General features: G+C 40.8%; 1 protein-coding gene across 2 annotated transcripts in view; it reads right to left on the reverse strand.

Moving 5' to 3' along the window:
* Positions 1–16,308, reverse strand: part of USF3 (upstream transcription factor family member 3) — a 50,792-nt gene extending 34,484 nt beyond the window's left edge. For both annotated transcript variants that reach the window (XM_044251407.1, XM_044251406.1), the window contains exon 1: positions 16,271–16,308. The gene's annotated coding sequence lies outside the window, so the exon portion shown is untranslated. The remainder of the gene's footprint in view (positions 1–16,270) is intronic.
* Positions 16,309–23,044: the final 6,736 nt, after the last annotated feature.

The following is a 23,044-nucleotide window of genomic DNA, read 5'->3' on the forward strand; positions in this document are numbered from 1 at the left end:
AATAAATAAAACATTTTAGTTGAAAACACTTTATGGTACATTGCTTAAACATAATTTGTCCATGGTTTGTGGAAAATCTTTTCAACCCAATACTTAATTCTGTTTTGCTGCTGCTTAATGTATTCCTAAGTATTTTACAATTATTTAAAATGTTTTATGGAACAGCTACATAGGCAGTTTTTAAATGTGTTCTATTTCTTTATCTGAGATCGCTAGTAAATCCTTAGCTTTCTCCAATCAAAATGACTTAACCCACTGAACTTGAGGAGGATCCACAGAAATGATAACACAACTAAGCTTAAATCTCTGGTCCAGGTCACAGCCATTTTTATCCCTAGCATAATTATAACAAATGCAATTTTATCCTCCTTAATGACTTATTTAACAGTTTTTAACAGGTTTTCCTTGTAACAAAAATAATTTATACCTAGAAATATATACCTAGAAAGCCAGACACAAAGAAAAAAATGAAACTACTCTCAATCATGTCACTTGACCAGAATTCACAAGAATCACTGTTGACATTCTTACAGATTTCTTATAGATTTTTTTTTCTGCACACACCTGAGTTTTAACAAATGTTAGACCATAAGCAATTCTGTATTCTGCATTTTATATAAGGTGAGCATTTCTCCATCATTAAATATACAAAATCATGATTATAGCTTGTATGTTTGACATCATGAACGTGTATGCTCTATAATCTTATTTAATGCGTTAGGCATCTTTGCCCTCTGTATTTTGCTATTTGAGTTATTATTTGTATTTATCATCTCCAGCATATTTTAGGTTAATAATCCTCTACCTATAATGTCCTATTACTTGGTCTACCTGTTTGACTCATTAAGTCATGAAGTCTGGTACATCTGTATTACATAGTTCGGGATAACACAGGGGTGCTTTTCATAGCCCCAAGAATCCTTCCTCTATGTTGGTTTCAGCAGCTGCTTTCCATCTTGGTGGGCACTTGGGGACTTATTTATGAGCGTGCTGTGCTGTCTTCTGCTTTGTGTAACTGCTATCTAAAGTTCTCATTTCTAAAAAATAAAATTAAAAAAATTAAATAAATAAAGTCCTCATTTTTTTTGCCATTACGGAAATGTTACATGCTTTAGCAACGTCTGTTGGCTGCTTCCTGTCAATTGCATTGCCACCAAGCTTGCTGCTCTCAGTCAGGGTGTTTCCTAAATGCCAACCCAGAGATACTATAACATATATAAGAAACGGAAATTAATAAAGTCCCGCCACAGAGCTTTCACTGTGAAGTTGAGTCAAATGGTGCCTCAAGAAGAAGAAATAAGCCAAAGGTTTTAAATGTTTATTTACAAACTACACAAGTAACCAATCTATATAAAAATTATTTTCAAAGAGTACAGAAATACATAAAGTTAAACGGAAAAATTACTCAGCTCTACAATCATGCTTTCTAGGAATACTCACTGTAAACAGTTTGGAATTTGTTAGACCCTTTTCTGGCTCCTGTCCATACAAACACTCCTGGCTAAGAAATTATAATGAAATTCCACACATTAAGTTTTTAAAAGTTTGGGGCGCTTGGGTGGCTCAGTCAGTAGAGTGTCCACCTCTTGATTTTGGCTCAGGTCATGATCTCAGGGTTGTGGGACAGAGCCCCATGTAAGTCTCCGTACTCAGCGGAAGAGTCTGCTTGAGATTCTTTCTCTCCCTCTGCCTCTGTTCCTCTCCTACTTCTCTCTTAAATAAATAAATAAATAAATCTTTAAAGAAATTCAATTGCAAAAGTAATCCCTGCTCTTTGCAAAAATTTTAAACAGCACAGAGGTATATGAAGTACCAATGACCCCTCTGCTTTTAACAGTCTGGTGATATCAATTCCAGACATTTTCTCTGTATAAGTCCAAGCAATTACTTATGTACATATTAGTAACTGCTACACTGAAAGAACAGGATATAAAATACAAATACTATAAAGTACCTTCCATGGTCAGTTCAAATCTCTGTAGCGTGATCCTGCTCCTTAGATAAAATTTAGGGAGGGGGCTCCTGGGTGGCTCAGCGGGTTAAAGCCTCTGCCTTTGGCCCAGGTCATGATTCCAGGGTCCTGGAGTACAGAGCCTGCTTCTCTCTCTCTCTCTGCCTGCCTCTCTGCCTACTTGTGTTCTCTGTCAAATAAATAAAAAAAAATCTTTAAAAAAAAAATTTAGGATGGATCCCATGACTTTACTGATAACAAATATACAAAAGAAATCCTCTACTCATTTTTAGTCACCAACAATCATTGAGAATATCTCAATATGGTTCCTTTGATGCAGGTAATGCCTCTCCCCATACTGCCTCTTATATTCTCTCCCCTACCCCTAGTCTTTGTCTGTTCTTAAGGCTTCCTCTGTCCTTAAGGCTTCCAGTTCCTTTATTTCTGCTACGTAGCCCTGCCCCTGATGGGAGGCCTGTGGCAGAGTGTCCAGTGCTCCTCCTGACATAGTGTGGACCCATGTCTGGTCCACAGAAACACGTACCTCTCAATTAGAAATTTACCATACAAGTCATATTCACATATGTGCAAAAGGACATTTATTCAAGGATATTCTTTACAAAATTGTTTCAAGTAGCAAAGGACAACAAAACACCCCAAAGGCTCACCAAATGAATGATTTTTTCCTTTTTTAAAGGAGAATGACTGGGGCACTTGGGTGACAGTCAGTTAAGTGTCTGACTCTTGGCTTTGGCTCATATTGTAATCTCCGGGTATTGAGATCACGCCTGTGTTGGGCTCCATGCTCAGCAGGGAGTCTTCTTGGGACTCTGTCTCCCTCTCCCTCTACCCCTTCCCCCGCTCTAAAATAAATAAATAGGGGTGCGTGGTTGGCTCAGTTGACGGAGCGTCCAACTCTTGGTTTCAGCTCAGGTCATGATCTCAGGGTCATGGGATCGAGCCCCTGCGCTGGGCTCTGCTCAGCACAGTCTGCTTGAGATTCTCTCCCTCTGCTCCTCCCCTCAACATGCTCTTTCTCTCTCTCAAATAAACATATAAAATCTTTTTAAAAATAATAATGCAATAAATAAATATCTTAAAAGAATGACTAAATATGTCATAGTATTATTTTGAATCATCTGAAATTGCCCACATTTGACATTTTCTGCTTCTATAAACCATAATTTCAGATGGTTCAATCTAAAACAGACTGAATCATAGTATCTAAATATATGTATACGTTTATATATGTGTATAATACAAATGTATGTATATAACATATATGTATGTGTGTGTATATATATATATATCTATAATTACAAAATGGGCTGTATTGTGTTTTCCTCAATTCACTGTTTAAGTCCTAAACCCTAGTACTCTGGAATGTGACTGTATTTGGAAATAGGGCCTTTTTTTTTTTTTTAAAGATTTTATTTTATTTATTTGACAGAGAGACAGAAAGAGAGGGAACACAAGCAGGGGGAGTGAGAGAGGGTGAGGCAGGCTTCCCCCTGAGCAGGAACCTGATGTGAGGCTCAATCCCTGGACCCTGGGATCATGATCTGAGCTGAAGGCAGATGCTTTACAACTGAGCCACCCAGGCGCCCCAGAAATAGGGTCTTTAAAGTGGTAATTAAGTTAAAATGGGTCTTAGGGTGGGCTCTAATCTAGCATGACTGGTGTCCTTACAAGAAAAGGAGATTAAGGGGTGCCTGGGTGGCTCAGTCAGCTAAATTTAAAAAAATATTTTTTTAAAATACTATACTGAAAAACAAAAAAGTAAGTATTACTCCTAACTACATCCTTTTATTGTGGGGAGGAGAATTAAAGAACCCACTACCACCTATTCCATTTTACTCTCTCCCAGGTGGGGATCAATTCAGTACCAATTTTCTTGATCTTTCTTCAGCGTTATCTATATATTTGTATTATTATCCCATGCACGTAAACTTTTTATACAAATGAAATCATGCTTTATATGTCACTCTGTAACATGCTTTATTTTTCCTTAGAAATATAAACATCGTTCCAGGTAAGTCCATATCAATTTACCTTATTCTTTCTAATACCTACACAGTGCTATGAAACACAAAGCCATAATTTATTCAGCTGTTTCCCATTGACCAAACTCATTTTTTTCCTTCTTCCCCTCTTATCATTTTTGCTACTAAAAACAATTCTGAAAAAAAAGACTGCAATCAACATCTTTTAAGCTTTTCTCAGTCTAAAAGTCAACAAAATTTATCTTATTGCTTAACTTGCATCTCACTGATGACTAGTGAGGCTAAATACCCTTTCACATAGTATGAATCATTTATATTTTTTCTGTGATTTGCTTTTTATTATCTTGACTTTTTCTTCCTTGTAATTTCAACTCTTACACCCTCTTCAACCTGAGCTGAAATAGTTTTCCAAGTAGCTTTATTCCTCTTTGGCTCCCCTTTTGTTAATTTATATGCATATATATCAACTGTTTCCTTGTATTATGATTGGCGATAAGTAGTATCTAATTTTTAGGGATGCCTGGCTAGAGAGTTGGTAGAGAATGTGGCTCTTGAGCTCCAGGATACGAGTTTGACCCCAACACTGGGTGTAGAGATTACTTAAACAAATAAACTTTTAAAAAAAGTAGCTGATTTTTAGAATTTGAGGTTTTCCTTTAGGCCTCTTACATGATATATTTTTGTTAACGGTTATATGAGTGTTTGAGAAGAGTGTGTATTATTAGCTCCTTAGGTATAAAGTCATAGTAAATATTTTTAAAAGTTAATGTTTGCTCTTTGAAATAAACATTGATAACAAATTACTGTTCATTTTCTTCTACTTAACATTTGCTCAGGGTATGCATATGTGTATTTGATTTTTAAGCTTTCTGCATTATTTTCTTTTATATTTGTCTGAAGTAACCAAATTTGGTTTTATACAATCTAAGGGCCTTTTTTTAAAAAAGAAGAAAAAAGAGAGAATTTATTCCAGTCATATTTATTGTAAACATTGTCACATATGCTCATAGTCTGTTCTCTCTCTCCTCCCACCCTGACTTTTTTACTATTTCTTGCCTGATTTTTTGTTTGTTTTCCTCAATACCTGTTTTCCTTTTCTACCTGTTTGATTTATGAATTTCCCTAACAATTTTAAGAGACATACTACAGTGGACATTTGATATTTTCTCCTCTCCACTTCATGAAATTCCCCAGTTTTCACTTAGGTATATACCTCTAAATCAGCCCTTGTGTTTCACTGATAGTTTATGGCAGGTCTTGGGAAGTGATTTTTTTTTTCTGGCCACAGTAACTGGTCTCAGATTGGTCCACACATAGCAAACCTCAGGATTTTTCTTTGATGGTGTGGGCAGCTATGCTCTTTCCCTTTCCAATTTAAAGAGAAAGCATAAAATTTCAAATACAGACATCCTGCAAAAGAAAGAAGCCAGTTTGAGGATGAAAGTGTACACAAAGAAAAGCAAAGCTGGGAGGATAAAACAGAGAGTAAAGGAATTGCTTATCAATAATCTAAATTATCTTAATATTAAAATTTAAGTCTGTTTTCTTCCTATTAAAAACAGTATCTATGGTCTCCTCTGCTCCCACCACAAAAGTTTTAACAGACTGTATGTTACCCACCAACTGCCCACCGCTCATCTCCCATCCCAAGCACTTATTGCAACTAAGTAGAATTTTAGCTCTAGAACGGTTAGTTCTCCTCCAAGATCTATTTTGCATGTCCAACAGCTCATAATTTTCTCCTTTGTCCTTTTGTATGTTATCTAAGAAGCACTCTTTGGTTTGATTATCTAGTCCTTTAATTTAATCATCAAGCGCAACCATGCAGCTATTCGATCTGCTATTGAAGTTTTTACTTCAGAAAACATGTTTCTAATTTCCCAAAATTTTCTTATTCTCATTTCTTTTTCATAGCACCCATTGCTGTTTTATGGAAATTACATGCTCTCAATTTTTTTAGGATATTTTTGGACAAAAAATGTTATCTTTGTCCACTATATTCAGTTTGTTTTCTCAAAGTCAATTCCTCTTTATGTTCAGCTTGATGTTACTCTTTCATCCTAATGGTTTTCCTTAAATATTTAGTGAGAATCAGTTAACTGAATTGACAGATGAAGTTGGTTGCCTAATTCAGTGATTCTTAATTCGGGATGCACTACAGAAATCATCTTTTTAAAGAAAGCTCCCTCCTTGATTTTAATGTGCATCCACCACTAAGAACCAATACTTTAACACATGTAAAAATCACTCTTCTCCCTGCCATGAATGTGCATGCTGACTGTTAAGAGTTCTGGCTGTCGAAACTATGACATATTGGTGAAGGAGGTTAACAATGAGATGGGTGCCTTCCGAAAGAAGGAGCTCCACATGCACAGTGACAAGTGGAAATTCTCTAAAATATAACCCTGATTCTCCCTCTGGCCCTAAAGCCATGATGGAAATACCCTCAGTTTATATAAAAATGTTCTAGTAGCTTAGCCCTGTGAGTAAACACTGTAATTAGGTATCCTAATTGGTCCTGCTATGATTGTTCTGAAGTCTGCTAATTAATTACCTTTGACCACTGCTATGATCTGAATGTTGCTTTCCCACCTCAAAATTCGTACATTGAAATCCTAAAACTCAAGGTATTATGAGGTAGGGCCTTTGGGAAATGTTTGGGTCATGGGAGCAAAGTCCTCATAAATGGGATTAGCACCCTTATGAAAGAGAGCCCAGAGAGCTTGCTTGCCCTTTCCACCATGTGAGGGTACATCATGAAGTACACAATCTGCAACCTGGAAGAAGGCCTTCACCAGAATCCAACCATGCTGGCACCATGATTTGGACTCCCAGCCTCCAGAACTGTGAGAAATAAATATCTGTTGTTTAAAAGCCACTCAATCTATGATATTTTGTTATAGTAGCCTGAATGGACTAGGATAACCAACCTCTACCCCCTCCTACTTTTCTTTTTTTTTTTTTTTTTCCCCTCCTACTTTTCAAAGGCTCTGAGTGTTGGCATCTTCCAGAATTGCAGTGGGAAGACTCACTTTCCTACTTATTCATCTTTAAGTCTATATTGGGTTGCAGATTTCTCCACACTGTATGGTTCTGCCATCAACATGATCCCACATACTTAACATTTTTAATAAATTCTTCCATTTTTTGATCTTTAGATTAAACACCCTGCCCAGCTTTTGAACAGTAATAAGGATGTGTCCTTATTTTCCTATTTTTAATTCTTTTTGTTACTTACCTAGATTTTGTTAAGATTACTTATTTTAGAGGAAGGGAGGGGCAGAGGGAGAAGGACAGAGTCTTAAGCAGACTCCGTGATGACCGCAGAGCCTGACGCAGGGCTCCATCTCATGACCCTGAGATCATGACCTGAGCAGGAACCAGGAGTCGTCATTCAACCAACCCTGGCACCCAGGCACCCCTGGATTTTTTTATTATACAAATAAAACAACCTTATATTAAATGACTCAGATCATACTGAAGAATTTAAGTTATAAAAGATGTAGTCTCTCACACCAACTTTTCCCTCCTGAAATTTCCTATTAACGTGACTCAAGTAAATTACTGCTATATTACTATTTTTCCCTTTCCATATTCTATTCTGTGGGAGCGGGTACTAAGTCTAACCCATTCAATAAGAGGGGAACTAATCTCCATCTCTTTGAGAAGGGAGTATCTAAATATATTTTTGTAATTATTCTGCAAAGGATATTTGTCTCTTCTACTCCAATTTATGCATTCAATCATTTATTTATATCAGTATGGACTCAAGGAAATATTTATTTTATCCTTTCAGTCAAAAGAGAATGCTACAGTTATTTCATTGTTGAAATTGTTCAAGCTTTGGCCATTGTGCATTCTTTCAGGCTGGCTCCCGTGTCCTCTTCACAAGTCCTCCCCTCTCTCCCACCCCCATTTTTTTAGTTTTTGGCACCATTTGATGCTCGGGGCTCACTCATCTTGTGGTATATATCATATTGGTTCTGTTTCTCTGGAGAACCCTAAAATAGTAGGTAATCAATAAGCATACTGGTGAAGGAATGAATGGGGCAAGTTACAGTAATTTTTTAAGACTCCATAAGCAATTCTGAGGCACAGCCACTATAATCAGTAATACCCCACATACCCACTACCTCAAATTAATGAATGAATGGTATAGGTGAATAGGAATAGTCCTGATACAGACCTAGAATCAAATCTTAAAGCTGGCATTCACTAGCTATTTGTTTTAAAGTAAGTATTCCTTGGGGTGCCAGGCTGGGTCAGTCCATGAAGTATGCGATTCTTGATCTCAGAGTTACAGGTTCAAGCCCCATGGTGAGTGTAGAGATTAGTTTAAAAAATCATAACTTGGGCGCCTGGGTGGCTCAGTGGGTTAAGCCGCTGCCTTCGGCTCAGGTCATGATCTCAGGGTCCTGGGATCGAGTCCCGCATCGGGCTCTCTGCTCAGCAGGGAGCCTGCTTCCTCCTCCTTCTCTCTCTACCTGCCTCTCCATCTACTTGTGATCTCTCTCTGTCAAATAAATAAATAAAATCTTTAAAAAAAAAATCATAACTTTTTTTAAAGTTCTTCCATAAAATAATTAAATAAATATTCCTTATAGTCTTGATGTCTTCACATTTAAGACCAAGAGACTATCACCATCCTCAGGGAGGACTGTTATGATTTACATGATAATACATTCAGTGGATCAAGCAAAATATCTGGTACAAAGCAAGCACTCAATACACAAAAGTTGCCTTTTTCCATTTTCCCCCTAATTCACTCGGAAGATGGAGATCACCTGGTACCAGTTCCTTAACTGTATTCTACATATAACATAACAGACCTCTGCCCATGCATCTGTCCTTTCAGCCTACCAGAACATCCTAAAGCTAACTTTTCCATCTATGAAGAGGAACTCTATACTTGATTCCTTTCTCTCCTTAACCATTTCTCTTTTGCTTCCAAAACATGGAGCTTATTAAATAAGAATTCACTGCCTTTCCTGTCTATCACTCCATTCCTCGCCTACTTCTCCTCTAAAACTTCTCCTCTTTCCTTCACTGACCAATCCCACCTAATCCATGGCAGTCTTCTGATTGTTCCTACCAACCAAAATGGCTTTCTTAGAGGTCGGAACTATTGTTCCCCACATCAGAGGCAGAGAGTCTTTGTCTGCCTTCCCTCTTCTCTCTGCAGGTCTGGAGGCTGCTGCTGTCTCCCCTTCCTCCACACTTCCTCTCCTAAATTGTCTTCCTCCTCCCCAATTACACATCATCTTTCTCTCACATGAACGCTTGTCTCTCATTTTGATTTCCAAGGCTCAATGCTGTTTGCTTTCCTATTAGCTTTTTTTCTACAAAGTTTCAAACTATTTCTGTGTAAAAGGCATTACCTTTTTATAATAAAGTTCCAAATCTTCAGTTAGACAAGTTCTGTTCAGAACATTTCATTTCAAAACCAATTAACAGTCTTTGCAACATGTTGAATTGCCCTGCCTCTTCAGAGACTTTCTTCCAATTTCTCCATTTTACCAATGCACCAGAACTTTAACCTGTCTCTAAACCCAAATATAATCTGCAAATTTTCTCACCAAATCCTATCAATTCTTTTCACAATGTTCATCTCCTCCTGTTTATTCCTACCACCTTAGATTAGGCCCTGTTTTACACATGTCTCGCTCTTAATCGTCTTTTTGGCTCCCAATCTTTCCTTTATTCTTCAATGGTTTCATATTCCAATGTCTCAGTAATCTTTCCAATTCACAGTACTTAGCATGTCCCTCCCTGCTCTAGAACTACAGTACTATTTTCCACAATCTACTGGATCAAATCCAAACTCTTGGGTCCTAGCATTCATGATCCTACCTAACCTAACCATGATCCTACCACCACCTTCTTCACTGGCGAGTCTCACTCACCACTTAAACACTTAATACACCACACACAGGAGCAGAGCTATCAAGCTAATCATGCCATCTACCCTTCCCTTCTCTCCAGTCCAGACACGTTCTTCCCTGTGCTCCTTATCAGCTGTTCATTTTTTGCTAAATCTTTGCTACTTGCCCACTGAAATGACCTTTCCACTATGTTGTTTTTTTTTCAAATACAATTAACCCTTTTTTTTTTTTTTTTAAAGATTTTCTTTATTTGTTAGAGAGAGAGACTGAGCAAGCAAGGGGAGCTGTGGCAGGGCGAGAAGCAGGCTCCCCATCAAGCAAGGAGCCCCATGGGGGACTGGATCCTGGGATCAAGACCTGAGCCACCCAGGTGTCCCTGCTATTAACCCTTTGAGGACCAGTGCAAGTCTGTCCTCCTCTCTAAAACCTCCCATAATATTTCTAGAACACTAAACCCACTACCTTTGTTCTGGATACTATCATTCTCACTTCTTAGTAATCTTGTTACATAATCTCTTCTCTCTCATATATTATTAATCTCTCCTTCTCTGTTAGTGTTTTTCCATTAAAATGTATCCTCATTCAATTTTTTTTTTTAATTTTAAAAGGCAGGGCGCCTGGGTGGCTCAGTGGGTTAAGCCGCTGCCTTCGGCTCAGGTCATGATCTCAGGGTCCTGGAATCGAGTCCTGCATCGGGCTCTCTGCTCAGCGGGGAGCCTGCTTCCCTCTCTCTCTGCCTGCCTCTCTGTCTACTTGTGATCTCTCTCTGTCAAAAAAATAAATAAAATCTTTAAAAAAAAAAAAGATTTAAAAGGCAAAAAAATTTTTTTCTGACCTTGCAACTCCTTCTATGTGTTCCCATTCTTTCTCCCTTCCAACCATCAGACTTCTTGAACAAGTAATTTATACTCATTGTCCCTTCTTCCTCAAGTCCCATCCACTCTTCTCCTCACCAATACCTGGTTTTTACTCATAAAATTGCTTGCAGAAGAATTCCAGAGTATCAAATCCAATGAACTCTGTAGGAAATATCTTGCTTTGGTGTTATGGCAACAATACCTCACTTTTCCTTTAGAGAACTTCTCTGCCTGATTTCTGAGGTCTGATATGCCTATCAAAAATGGGCTTGGGGCGCCTGGGTGGCTCAGTGGGTTAAGGCCTCTGCCTTCGGCTTGGGTCATGATCCCAAGGTCCTGGGATCGAGCCCTGAATCGGGCTCTCTGCTCAGCCGTGAGCCTGCTTCCCCCTCTCTCTCTCTGCCTCCCTCTCTGCCTACTTGTGATCTCTGTCAAATAAATAAACAAAATATTTAAAAAAAAAAAAAAAAGGGTGGGGGCTTATCTCTGGGATGGGCACACGGCTGAACCAAAGGACCACACAAGGCAGAAAGGTGGCTAGGGCTGAGTTGGCCCCATGGGCCCATGTGATCTTAGAAGTTGCTGTCCCCAGGCCTTCCCAAGGCTTGATTATTCTGGCTTACTTCACTTCTGTGAGCTTACCCAATATCTATCCAAAAATCCATAAATTTTCTGCTTAAGTTAGCTGAAGGCAATTTCTATTGCTCATAACCAATGAGAAATCAGAGTAGAGGTTAGAGTGGTACCTCTAATGGTTACACAACAACTTTCTTCTCCCTGTCTCCTTTACTGTGGCTTCTGTTGTTTAAGAAATTATAGTAGCTTGCATGGAGCACTGGGTGTGGTGCATAAACAATGAATTCTGGAACACTGAAAAGAAATTTTTAAAAAAAGATTAAAAAAAAAAAAAGAAATTATAGTAGCTAAGGTGACAATGCTTTCACCAGGGTACCCAATAATGACTTCATTAATTGTGAGGTGAGGCTATGTGGGGCTCCACATGCAGCCAGGCGATAGTTAAAAGCGAAGGTATGGGAGCATAGATGGAAACTGGAGGAATCCTGGGGTACCTCTTTGTATTACCACTAGCAGTGAAGTTACCAGTAGAATACTGCTACCCTACACAGGGAAGACCTACGAGGGCTCAAAGCAATCAGAAATAAAAGTATGTCTGACTCCAAAGTCCATACTCTTTAGCATACCGCTTTCTATTGGTATCAGTTGACCTGCAGCTCCTTAATCAAGAAATGATCCCTCTCACTTCCATGCCTTTGTACCTGTTAGTTTGTCTGGGATGTTACTATCAACATTCCAGGTGAAAACTTCTCATTATCCTCTTTGAAATTTTCTCTGGTCCCTAGAGATTAGTCCCAAACATCCTGACCTAATACTCCACAATGTCTTAACATGTGTCTTAACAATGTCTTAGCTCTACATGCTTACTGGTGTTTCCCACTAGCCAGTAAAGTTTCTAAATGATAGAAACATCTTTTCTGTTTGTTTCCTCAACAATTAGTACTCAGTATATGTGAGTAATAAATATCTATTTAAAGAATATCTGGCTTTTTTTTTTTAAGATTTTATGTATTTATTGATTGGCAGGGGGTGGGGGAGGACACAAACAGGGACAGTGGCAGGCAGATGGATAAGCACAAGCCCTAATGAGCAAGAAGCTCGATGAGGGACTCAATCTCAGGACCCTATGATCATGATCTGAGCCGAAGGCAGACATTTAACCAACAGAGCTAGCCAGGCATCCCAATATCTGGTCGTTCTTAATTTTCCATAGTATTAACCACTGTATCTGAGATTTGGGGTACTTATATTTAAATTAGCATCTAATGAATACTGTATTCAGTTCCTTAATTATTTGATATGGTGTTCCCCAATCCTTCCTATAAGTCTAAGAACTTCTAAGAGCTGAGTTCCAAGAGTTTACTATTTCTGTATTCTTTAGCACCTACGGGCATTAGGCACATGGTAAGCACTCAATACATACTTGAAGAACTGAATTTAAAACACAGTATTAGCACATTAATAGGAGCAACTTATCATGCTCCATGATCTAATTAAAAGATCTGGCCTTCTGAAATAGTACAATTGTACTCTATGGAAAATTTAATGAGAAAAAGAAAAATTATCCAATTGGACAGTTAAGAGCTCTTCTCTTAGTGAGAGTTCCATAGATATTTTACAGATAACAAGAGTCAACCTCTAGAGCTGAGAGTAAAAGACTCAAGCTATATATCCCCATGCATATTGGAAGTAGATTACAAGTTTAAGGGGTCTGCCACAACCACCACTACCTAAACAGAAGACATAAAAATATTTAATAACAAATCAATCAATGTCAAATCAACCTATGCTAAAGATGTATAGGGTTATCTCTGCACGATATATAACATGGTAGTCATTTACTCATTCAACAAACATTTATTAAGTCCCTATGAATGACAAGTGTTATGTTAGGTCCTATAATCACAAAGACAGGGGCACCTGGCTGGCTCAGTCAGTACAGCATGCAACTCTTGATCTCAGGGTTGTAAGTTCGAAACTTACTTTAAGTAAGTAGAGATTACTTAAAACTAAAATCTTTTTAAAAAAATAAATAAATAAAATTACAAAGATGAAGAGAACACAGTTCCCATATTGGGGGTTGCATCTTTGCCGTCCTGCAATGGTATTTAAAAATACAATGTGATGGATGTGGAGTCTACTTTTAAAAAAATAGAGAAAAACAGAATACAATGTGAAACATACTGCCTGGAGTTGCTCAACGTGGAGGCTCTTGGTGGCAGTCTGGTACAAAAGGTGGATAAACACATACCTTTGGCAATGTGATTAGCCTTAACCCAGAAATAAGTACAAGATGTTATGAGGTCACTGAGAAAAAAATAATAACCTACTGGAGAAATCAGGAAAAGATATGGAAGACATTGACATCCATACATGAGTTCAAAGCAAGCCAAGGTGTGAGAAAGCTACCACAACAGAAACACCTGAGACAGAATCAAACCTGAAACTCGGGTTGCAAGCAAGGTCAGAAGGATTCCAAAGCAAACCAATCCAACTCACAGAAAACCACTGTAGAAGAGCCAAAAAGTAAAATACTCCTTGCTGTTAAGCTTGAGAGTAATAATACACATATACAAAAGAAATTATGATATAAGTATAAAGGGAGTCTTTTAAACAACAGATGGCATAAAAGTTCAAAGGGAGCCAATCACTAAGAGCTAGGGCTCTTAGGAAAACCTTCATAAAAGTAGATTTAGAACTACCATTGGTGGGGAAAGGAGCATGGGGAGGGCTGTCTACGTGGTGGGAAAGACCAATGTCATTAACAAAAGCAGAGATCTGAACTACATAGTTGTGGGACCATGAGGAGGTCCAGAGGTTTAGAAGAACTGGGTAAAAACTGGACACACGGGGCGCCTGGGTGGCTCAGTGGGTTAAAGCCTCTGCCTTCGGCCCAGGATCCTGGGATCAAGCCCCACATCAGGCTCTCTGCTCAGCAGGGAGCCTGCTTCTCCCTCTTTCTCTGCCTGCCTCTCTGCCTACTTGTGATCTGTGTCTGTCAAATAAATAAATAAAATCTTAAAAAAAAAACAAAACTGGACACACGAATGAAGGCCTGATTTAGCAGAGCCTGGAACACAAGCCTAGCAGCTGTTCTAGACTCAGTAGCTGTCAACCATGACTGCTAAATAGAAACATGGAGAACTTTAAAAATTATACCTCTGGCTAGGGCTCACCTCATATCAAAAGTAAGAGAATCTCTGAGGGCAGTGGTGAGGACATTAAAATGTAAAAGCATACAATGTGACTCGACTCTACAGTCCAGAGTCAGAATCACTGGGCTTGGGGATAGAAAAGTAAGGCATGACAGATGTGGTTAAGACCTAAGGTTGATTTCAGTCCCTGTTTATAAGTAACAATTCTGAACTGATTGCCTGTTGAAGATTACCTTCTAACCTGAGTTAAACATTCTGTTTTCTTAGTGTTTCTTTTCCCTTGTTGACAGTGCTAAGCTCTGAAAATCAGAAAATAACCCATCAATTTCTCTCACATGACAGGTTCATTGACTGCACAGTCTGAAACCCAGAATGTTATTTCCATGATGTCCTACAGACAACTAACTTAGAAAATATTTCAATCCTATGTTGCCCTTATACCCCTGCAGTGAAGTGCTTTCATATTAAGGAATGTTCTAGGCTGCATCCATGTTTGGATTTTACAAAATTTCTCTTTTAAATTTAGAAAGAGTGTAATATCTACATATACAAGAGGGGTACTACTTAGGCCAGAGCAAAATGTGAGATACTAAGTATTCATTCTTATAGTACCTGGAGACATTATACTATTCCTGGTTTCAGATGTGCAATGATTACAAAGTACTTCGCTTATTTTGTAACAAATAACTGTCGGAATACTTCACAAATGAAGGGAAACAAAAGAATGTATCCTATACAACAACTCTGTGCTACATTAAACAACCGTTTGTGGAAGAAAAAAATCACCAAGATGATTAAAGAGTATAACAGCCTGTTGATCCTTCAAAAAGCAGGGTGGTGTGTTTGCTCACTTGTTTTCAAAGAAAAAGCAAAGATACCAATATGCTTCAATATACCTGCATGTTACCTGAATGTTACTCACCTGCATGTTACCTGCATGTTACTCACCAAAGTGTCTATTCAAGAAATCTATACTTGGCTTATAGGTCAGGAACTGTTTTCTTTATGCGAAATTAAGTTAGCCACAACTATCTTATTTTCCGTGGTGTTAGGTCACGGTATCTACTTAATGGTAAAATGGTGTGAGAACTTAAGTTGGAAGCCCATAGCACACACATAGGTCGGTTTATGCAGTCTCTTATTCCCACATAAAGTTAACAAACTCGAAGGACCATATCCCAACGTAACCATGGGGCGGGGAAAGGGCAGTGAGTAAAGGAAAACCCAAGAGTCAAAATGTAAAACATGAAAAGGAAATATGGAGCCAGATTTCAAGAGTTGGCCATTCGCTTGAACTGATTCTACTAAGAAGGAAAAAGAAAGGCTTCTTAAAAGAAAACGCAAGCCTAACTCTCCGACTATAGGGGTGAGACTTAAAAAGCAAGTCGCAGGAGTCTGACCAGCGGGTCCGAGGAAAATTCAGAGAGCAAAGAAATAAAAGCGGATGAAGGAGACAGGAAAAGGTGAAGGAGGCAGGCAAAGGCCATCCGGTGTGAACCAGGATGCCCGGGTCTTTATGCACCCAGGGCGGCGTGGAGGCTCTCGCGCCCCGCGCGTTCCTGGGGGCCGGGCCGCAGCGCGAGTCCCCCACCGGCCTGGCACCAGGGGGCGCGGGGCGCCAGAGGTCGGGGAGAAGAGGGGCAGGCGCAGCGCCCACGCTCTCACCCCACGGGGCTCCGCACTCAGGGGTCCCCAGGAAGGAGACACACTCTGCGGAACCCTAGTCTCCGGGACCGGGAGGGGGTGGGTGGAGCAGAGCCCGGAGCCGCCCCCCGGAGCCGCCCCCGCAGCCCTGGCCCCCGCCCCCCGCCCCGGCTGTCAGCGGCCCCCTCCCGCAGTCACTCACCCGCGGGTTGCGCGGTCTCGGCCGCGGCGGCAGCGGCGGCGGCGACCCCCGCCTGGGTCATGATCCCAGGCGGGTATGGCAGGGGTGTCCGACCGCCGGGGCGAATCTCTCCGTCCGCGGCCGCCGCCTGCTCCTCTGGGGCTGGGGGAGCGCGGGCCCAGGCCCTCCTCTCCCCCCGCCCCCGCCGCCTCTTCTTGCGGCCACCGCCGCCGCTGCGAGTCCGAGCCCTCAAGGCCGGAGACCCGGCAGCAGCGCGGCCTCAACTTTCCCAGCCCCCCTCCCCCCGCCCCTCCCCGCCCCTCCCGCGGCCGCCGCTCGGCAGGCGAACAGCCTACCCTGAGTGCGCCGCGCTCCCGCCCCTGCCACTCAGCCCACCAACCCGGCCCCGGGGAGGCTGCCGAGGTAGCCAATCAGAGCCGGGACGCCGGTGCGCTAGGCTGGAGGGCGGGAGGAGACGGAGGGAAAACCGAGGAGTGAACGGGCCTCGGGCGGCCCAATGAGGAGGGCCGGGGGGCGGAGGTGTGCAAGTTGGGTTGAAGGAACAGGAAATATTCTTAAAGGTAGAGTGATGGGCAGCAAGGAAAGCCAGTAGGTGACTGAGAGAGAGGTGGGCCTGGTTCATTAAAGGGGACGCCTTGAGAACCTAGAAAAGGAGGTGCTTTAAAAAAACTACTTTGTATTTTGTTCTCTGTGCTGCTTGTCACCTCTTCCAAGTTTGGAAGTGGAAAAACTGAAAAGGAAGAGGTCATGGAAGGCTTTTAGGAACGATTAGAGAACTCTTCATAGCTTAGAGGTAGGAAGGAGAAGGATGACTCCGTCACAAGAAGTGGGCAAGAAAAGAGAATCCAGATGTCTCCTACTGACTGCTCTTTTCCCTGGAAGATCGTTGCCGATCTGACGGTGCTTGAATTTGTGGGATGTGGTAATCTGTCATCCTTCATTGGCAACAAAGCACAGATTCCTTTGAACTGGAGATGACCGTGTTCAGAAATGCCCTGGGAGCCTCCCAATTGGGGGGAAACAGTATGGGGCATTGGGGGATGGGGTTTGGAACCTCAGTCTTGTGTTCCTAGAGACCTACATCTGAAAGGTGTAGAGCAGCCGGTAATGAATGGAGACCTGAAGGTCCCCTAACTCCCAACTGGGATTGGAGCTCTGGAAACGTGGTCATAACTCCCTTTTCCTCGTTTCGCTTCCTATTTCATAACTCTTCCCCTCCTGAAACAGGTGTCCTCCACCTAGTGGTAGTGAAAGATTTCCAAGCGCTTCCACAACCGGGTTTGGAAATGTCCCAGGTATTAGACATCCAGGGGCCAGACCAGGTAACTTTCAGAAGGTGCACACATGGCATGGCACAATGGGAATTACTTGAGCCTGTGTACAGAAGATGCTGACCTTGTATTGGGAAAAGTGCAAAGTTAAAGTAACTGCATCTTAATGTTTGTACAGCAGTTTAAAGGGTATGATAAACCAGAAAGCCTTTAAAATTGCTTCTAAACTGTGGAACTTTTACACTTTTTTCCTTTAACATTTTCATCCATCTCGGCATATGTAGTTCTAATTAGCCTCTGAATTGATTTAGCACAACCAAATCAAAGCTGCAGATTAGAAAGACCTTACAATTCAGAATGTAATAGTAATGCTAATCGCACCTACAAGAAATTATATAGAATTAATGTCTTTCTTAAAAACTTGGGGCGCCTGGGTGGCTCAGCGGATTAAAGCCTCTGCCTTCGGCTCAGGTCATGATCCCAAGGTCCTGGAATCGAGCCCCACATTGGGCTCTCTCCTCGGCAGGGAGCCTGCTTCCTCCTCTCTCTCTGCCTGCTTCTCTGCCTACTGGTGATCTCTGTCAAATAAATAAATAAAATCTTAAAAAAAAAAAAAAAAACCTTAAGGGGCACCTGGGTGGCTCAGTGGGTTAAGCCTCTACCTTTGGCTCAGGTCATGATCTCAGGGTCCTGGGATCAACCCCCCCCCAAATAAATTGGACTCTCTGCTCAGCAGGGAGCCTGCTTCCACCTCCCCCTCTGCCTGCCTCTCTGCCTACTTGTGATCTCTCTCTCTATCAAATAAATAAATAAAATCTTTAAAAAAAATAAAAATTTTGTAAAAAAGCTATTCTGCTTAATAAATATATCTGGGGTGTGTATGATTCTCTATAATTTATTGAGTCTAAAGTAAAATAACACAGTTTTGACGGTTCAAGAAAACAGAATTTAAGAGTTTCTTTGGACCACTGTCAAAAATAACACATTAACACCTTTCTAACACAATTTAGAAGTGTTAAATAAGAGGAATTTCTGCTGGATAAGATGTTAGCTTTTTATTTTATCCGCATTCCTAACTGAAGCTGAAATCCTCATCATAGATCTTCCTATTGGCTTTGTGCATTCAGCATTGGTTTACTGCACTAGATATGAGAGGATGACATCAAGTAATCACACCAGTCCAGTTTTCCTGCTAGCAGGCATGTGTTTGCAGTGCATAGAGTGGTGATAAAATATGGTGGCCAAGTGAAACTGGTCTCCCTGCCTCCAGGCCAAGTCCATCTTTCACACAGTCCAGGTGAATCTGGTTTTCACTCACATACTTAAGACCCTTCAGTGGCTCTGAAAGAGAGCGTGAGGTACAAGCCCCTTGCTTGCATCTTCGATTTCATTTCTTAACAACTCTTTCTCTATTGCTGGGGATGTTCGGCTAGGAAAGGGGGCACTGACAGCATGCGGGGAGGCTCTGTTTCCGGGGGTTGCGGCTCCGCAGGGCTGCTCTCAGCTCTGCTCCATCCACCCGCTTCGTGTTGTCAGAAGCAGGGGCTGAGCAATGTGCCTCCTCCGTGGGAACCGGAGTGCGGGGTCTGGTGGGGCCCAGTGGGGCCCTAACACCAGCCGAGCGCAGTCCTCCTCTCCACGACCTCTGGGCTCCCTGCGCCCCCTACCACCAGCTTCGTGGGGTCACGCCTAGAGCCCCAAACGCTGATCTGGACGCTGGCATTTTCTTTTCAGGTTTCAGAAATAAATGGCAGAGAGGCAAGAGAATAGTTGTCTCTTGAAATCCACTTCCGTTATTTCCTGTGGAAACTGACCAATCGTATTCCAGAGTGATTGCAAGATTTCACATTTTCAACAGCTCTGTCAGAGAGTCCACATCATCACCAACCCTGGGTGTTGTCAGTCTTTTTTTTTTTTTTTTTTTAATTTCATTTATTTATTTGACAGAGAGACACAGCGAAAGAGGTAACACAAGCGAGGACGGGAAGGGGGACGGGGGCAAGGTGGAAGAGGGAGAAGCAGGCTTCCTTGCTGAGCAGGTAGCCCTATGTGGGGCTTGATCCCAGGACCCTGGGAGCATGACCTGATCTGAAGGCAGACGCTGAACGACTGAGCCACCTAGAAACCCCTGTTGTCAGTCTTTTAAATTCTAGTCATTATAGTGGGAATGACATGGTTCCTCGTGATTTTAATTTGCATTTCTCTAATTATTAGTGATGTTGAGAATATTTTTGCCTGTTTATTGATCAGTTGCATCTTTGGTAAAGTGTTCAAAAAAATTTTTTTAAGATTTTATTTATTGGGGCGCCTGGGTGGCTCAGTGGGTTAAGCCTCTGCCTTCGGCTCAGGTCATGATCTCAGGGTCCTGGGATCCAGCCCCACATCAGGCTCTCTGCTCGGCAGGGAGCCTGCTTCCTCCTCTCTCTCTCTGCCTGCCTCTCTGCCTACTGGTGATCTCTGTCAAATGAATAAATAAAATCTTAAAAAATAAATAAATAAAATAAAAGGGGCTGGAAAGGGTGCAAGTAAGGGTAGGGGTTGAGGGAGAGGGAGAAGCAGACTCCCCGCTGAGCAAGGAGCCCAGTGCAGGGCTGCATCTCAAGACCCTGAGATCATGACCTGAGCACAAGGCAGTTGCTTAACCAACTGAGCCACCTGGGCGCCCCAAGTGTTCAAATCTAGCCCACTCTTAAATCAGGATGCTTGTCTTACTGAGTTGTGAAATTTTTTTGTGCGTTCTGCATGAAAGTCCTTTTTCTGATACATGTTGTGCAAAATACCTTCAACCATCTGTGACTTTACAAAGTAAAAACAAAATAGCTTTACTGAGGTATGACTGACCATCAACAAATGGAACATACTCAAAATGTTCAAGGTGGGGCCCCTGTTTGGCTCAGTTGGTAGAACATGGAACTCTTGATCTGGGATCCTGCGTTCAGGTTGGGTGTAGAGCTTGCAATAAAAATAAATACACAAATACATAAATAAAATGTACAACAGTTGTAAGTTTTGACATCTATACACACCTTTGAAACCGTCTCCACAAACAAAAATAATATATCCATCCTGTCCTCAAATTTTCTCACGCTCCATATTAATTCCTACCTCTTGCTCTCATCCTGCTCTTCAGGCAACAATTAAACTGCTTTTTGTTGCTATAATTTGTTTACATTTTCTAGAATCTTCTAGAATTTTATGTAAGTGGAATCATTCATTGTATACTCTTTTGTCTATCTTCTTTCATTCAGCATATCATTTTTTTGAGATTCATCCACTTTGTTATAATCTACTAGGTTTTGTTGCTAAGTAGTATTCAGTTGTATGGGTATGTTATCTATATTCAGGTTGGAGAAGAGTTGGACTGTTTGCAATTTTTGACTACTACTAATAAAGATGCTAGAACATTTGTGCACAGATCTTTTTAGGGATATTTGCTTTCATTTTCCTTAATTAATACTTGGGTAAGTATCCAGTGGAATGGCTGAGACATATGGTAAGTGTATCTTTTTTTTTAAACTGCCAAAATTAGTCATTTAAAAAAAATGAGATCTTGCTATTTGCAACAACATGGATGGACCTATACGGTATTATGTTAAGTAAAATAAGTCAGACAGAGAAAGACAAATATCACATGATTGCACTCACATGTGGAATCTGAAAAACAAGTCAAATGAACAAACTACTGGTGGTTGCCAGAGGGAGAGGTAGGTGGGTGAATGGGAAATAGGAGAAGGGGATTAGGGGCGCCTCGGTGGCTCAGTGGGTTGGGCCTCTGCCTTTGGCTCAGATCATGGTCTCAGGGTCCTGGGTTCGAGCCCCCCTCTCTGTCTACTTGTGACCTCTCTCTGTCAAATAAATAAATAAAATCTTAAAAAAAAAAAAAGGAGAAGGGAAATTAAAAAGTACACATTTCCAGTTATAAATGTCAAAGGGATGAAAAGTACCACATAGGGAATATAGTCAATGGAACAGTAATAACTTTGCGGTGACAGGTTGTATTACACTTATTGTGGTGAGCATTTCTTAATGTATATAAATGTCAAATCACTAAGTTGTTCACCGGAAATTATTGTAATATTATATGTCACCTATACTTCAATTGAAAATAATAAAACAGGAGGCCTGTGTGGCTTAGTCTGTTAAGCGGCTACCTTTGGCTTAGGTTGTGATCCCAGAGTCCAGATCAAATCCCACATCGGGCTTCCTGCTCAGTGGTGAGCCTGCTTCTCCTTCTCCCTCCACTCCTCCCTCCTACTCAGGCTCATTCTCTCTCTCTCAAATAAATAAAAAAAAAATCTAAAAATATAATACGTACATACAGACATACTGCCAAACTGTTTTTCCAAAGTTGTGACATTTTACCATCTCACCAAGAGAGTATGAAATTTGAATTGTACCATATCCTTGCCAACACTTACTATGGTGATTCTTTTCTTCTTTTTTATCTTTATTTATTTATTTTTTTAAAGATTTTATTTATTTATTTGACAGAGAGAGATCACAAGTAGACAGAGAGGCAGGCAGAGAGAGAGAGGGAAGCAGGCTCCCCGCTGAGCAGAGAGCCTGATGTGGGGCTCGATCCCAGGACCCTGAGATCATGATCTGAGCGGAAGGCATTGGCTTTAACCCAGTGAGCCACCAAAGCGCCCATGGCTTTATGTTTTATATTTAGATCCAAAGTGTATTTTAAATTAATTGTATACTGTGAAAGTATGGATCAAAGTTTATGTTTTTGCATTGGGAAATCCAGTTTTTCTAGAACCAATTATAAAGACCATCATTCCTCTTTTGAGTTGTCATTCTACCTTAGACAAAAATCTGTTGATGATATATGTATACTTTTTTCCCTCGACTCTTTTCTGTTCCACTAATCTATATGTCAATCTTTTTTTTTTTTTTAAAGATTTTATTTATTTATTAGAGAGAGGGGGAGAGAGAGCAAGCACAGGCAGACAGAATGGCAGGCAAAGGCAGAGGGAGAAGCAGGTTACCTGCCAAGCAAGGAGCCCGACGTGGGACTCGATCCCAGGACGCTGGGACCATGACCTGAGCCGAAGGCAGCTGCTTAACCAACTGAGCCACCCAGGCGTCCCTATATGTCAATCTTAACACCAATATCACACTATTTGATCACTGAAACTTTGTAAGCCTTGAAGTCAAATAGTATAAGTCTTCCAGTTTTCTTGTTCCTTTTGAATTTTGGAACACACACACACATACAAAATTAAATTAAATTTTAAAAAATAATAATAAATAAATTGCTTTAACTGTCCTAGATCCTTTGCATTTCCATATAGACTAAAGTTTGTCAAGTTAAAAAAAAAAAACCTGCTAAAACTTTGATGGGGGTGATGTATAATTCAATTTGGGAAGAAGTTATAACTTAATATTGAGTCTTTGGATTCATATATTCTCTTTCTCCATTTATTTGGATTTTACATTTTTTCAGGAATGTTTTATATAGCATTCTGTATCCAGGTCTTGCCTATATTTTGTTAAATTT

The sequence above is a fragment of the Neovison vison genome, chromosome 6, assembly GCF_020171115.1.
Source record: "Neovison vison isolate M4711 chromosome 6, ASM_NN_V1, whole genome shotgun sequence".
NCBI lineage: Eukaryota > Metazoa > Chordata > Mammalia > Carnivora > Mustelidae > Neogale > Neogale vison.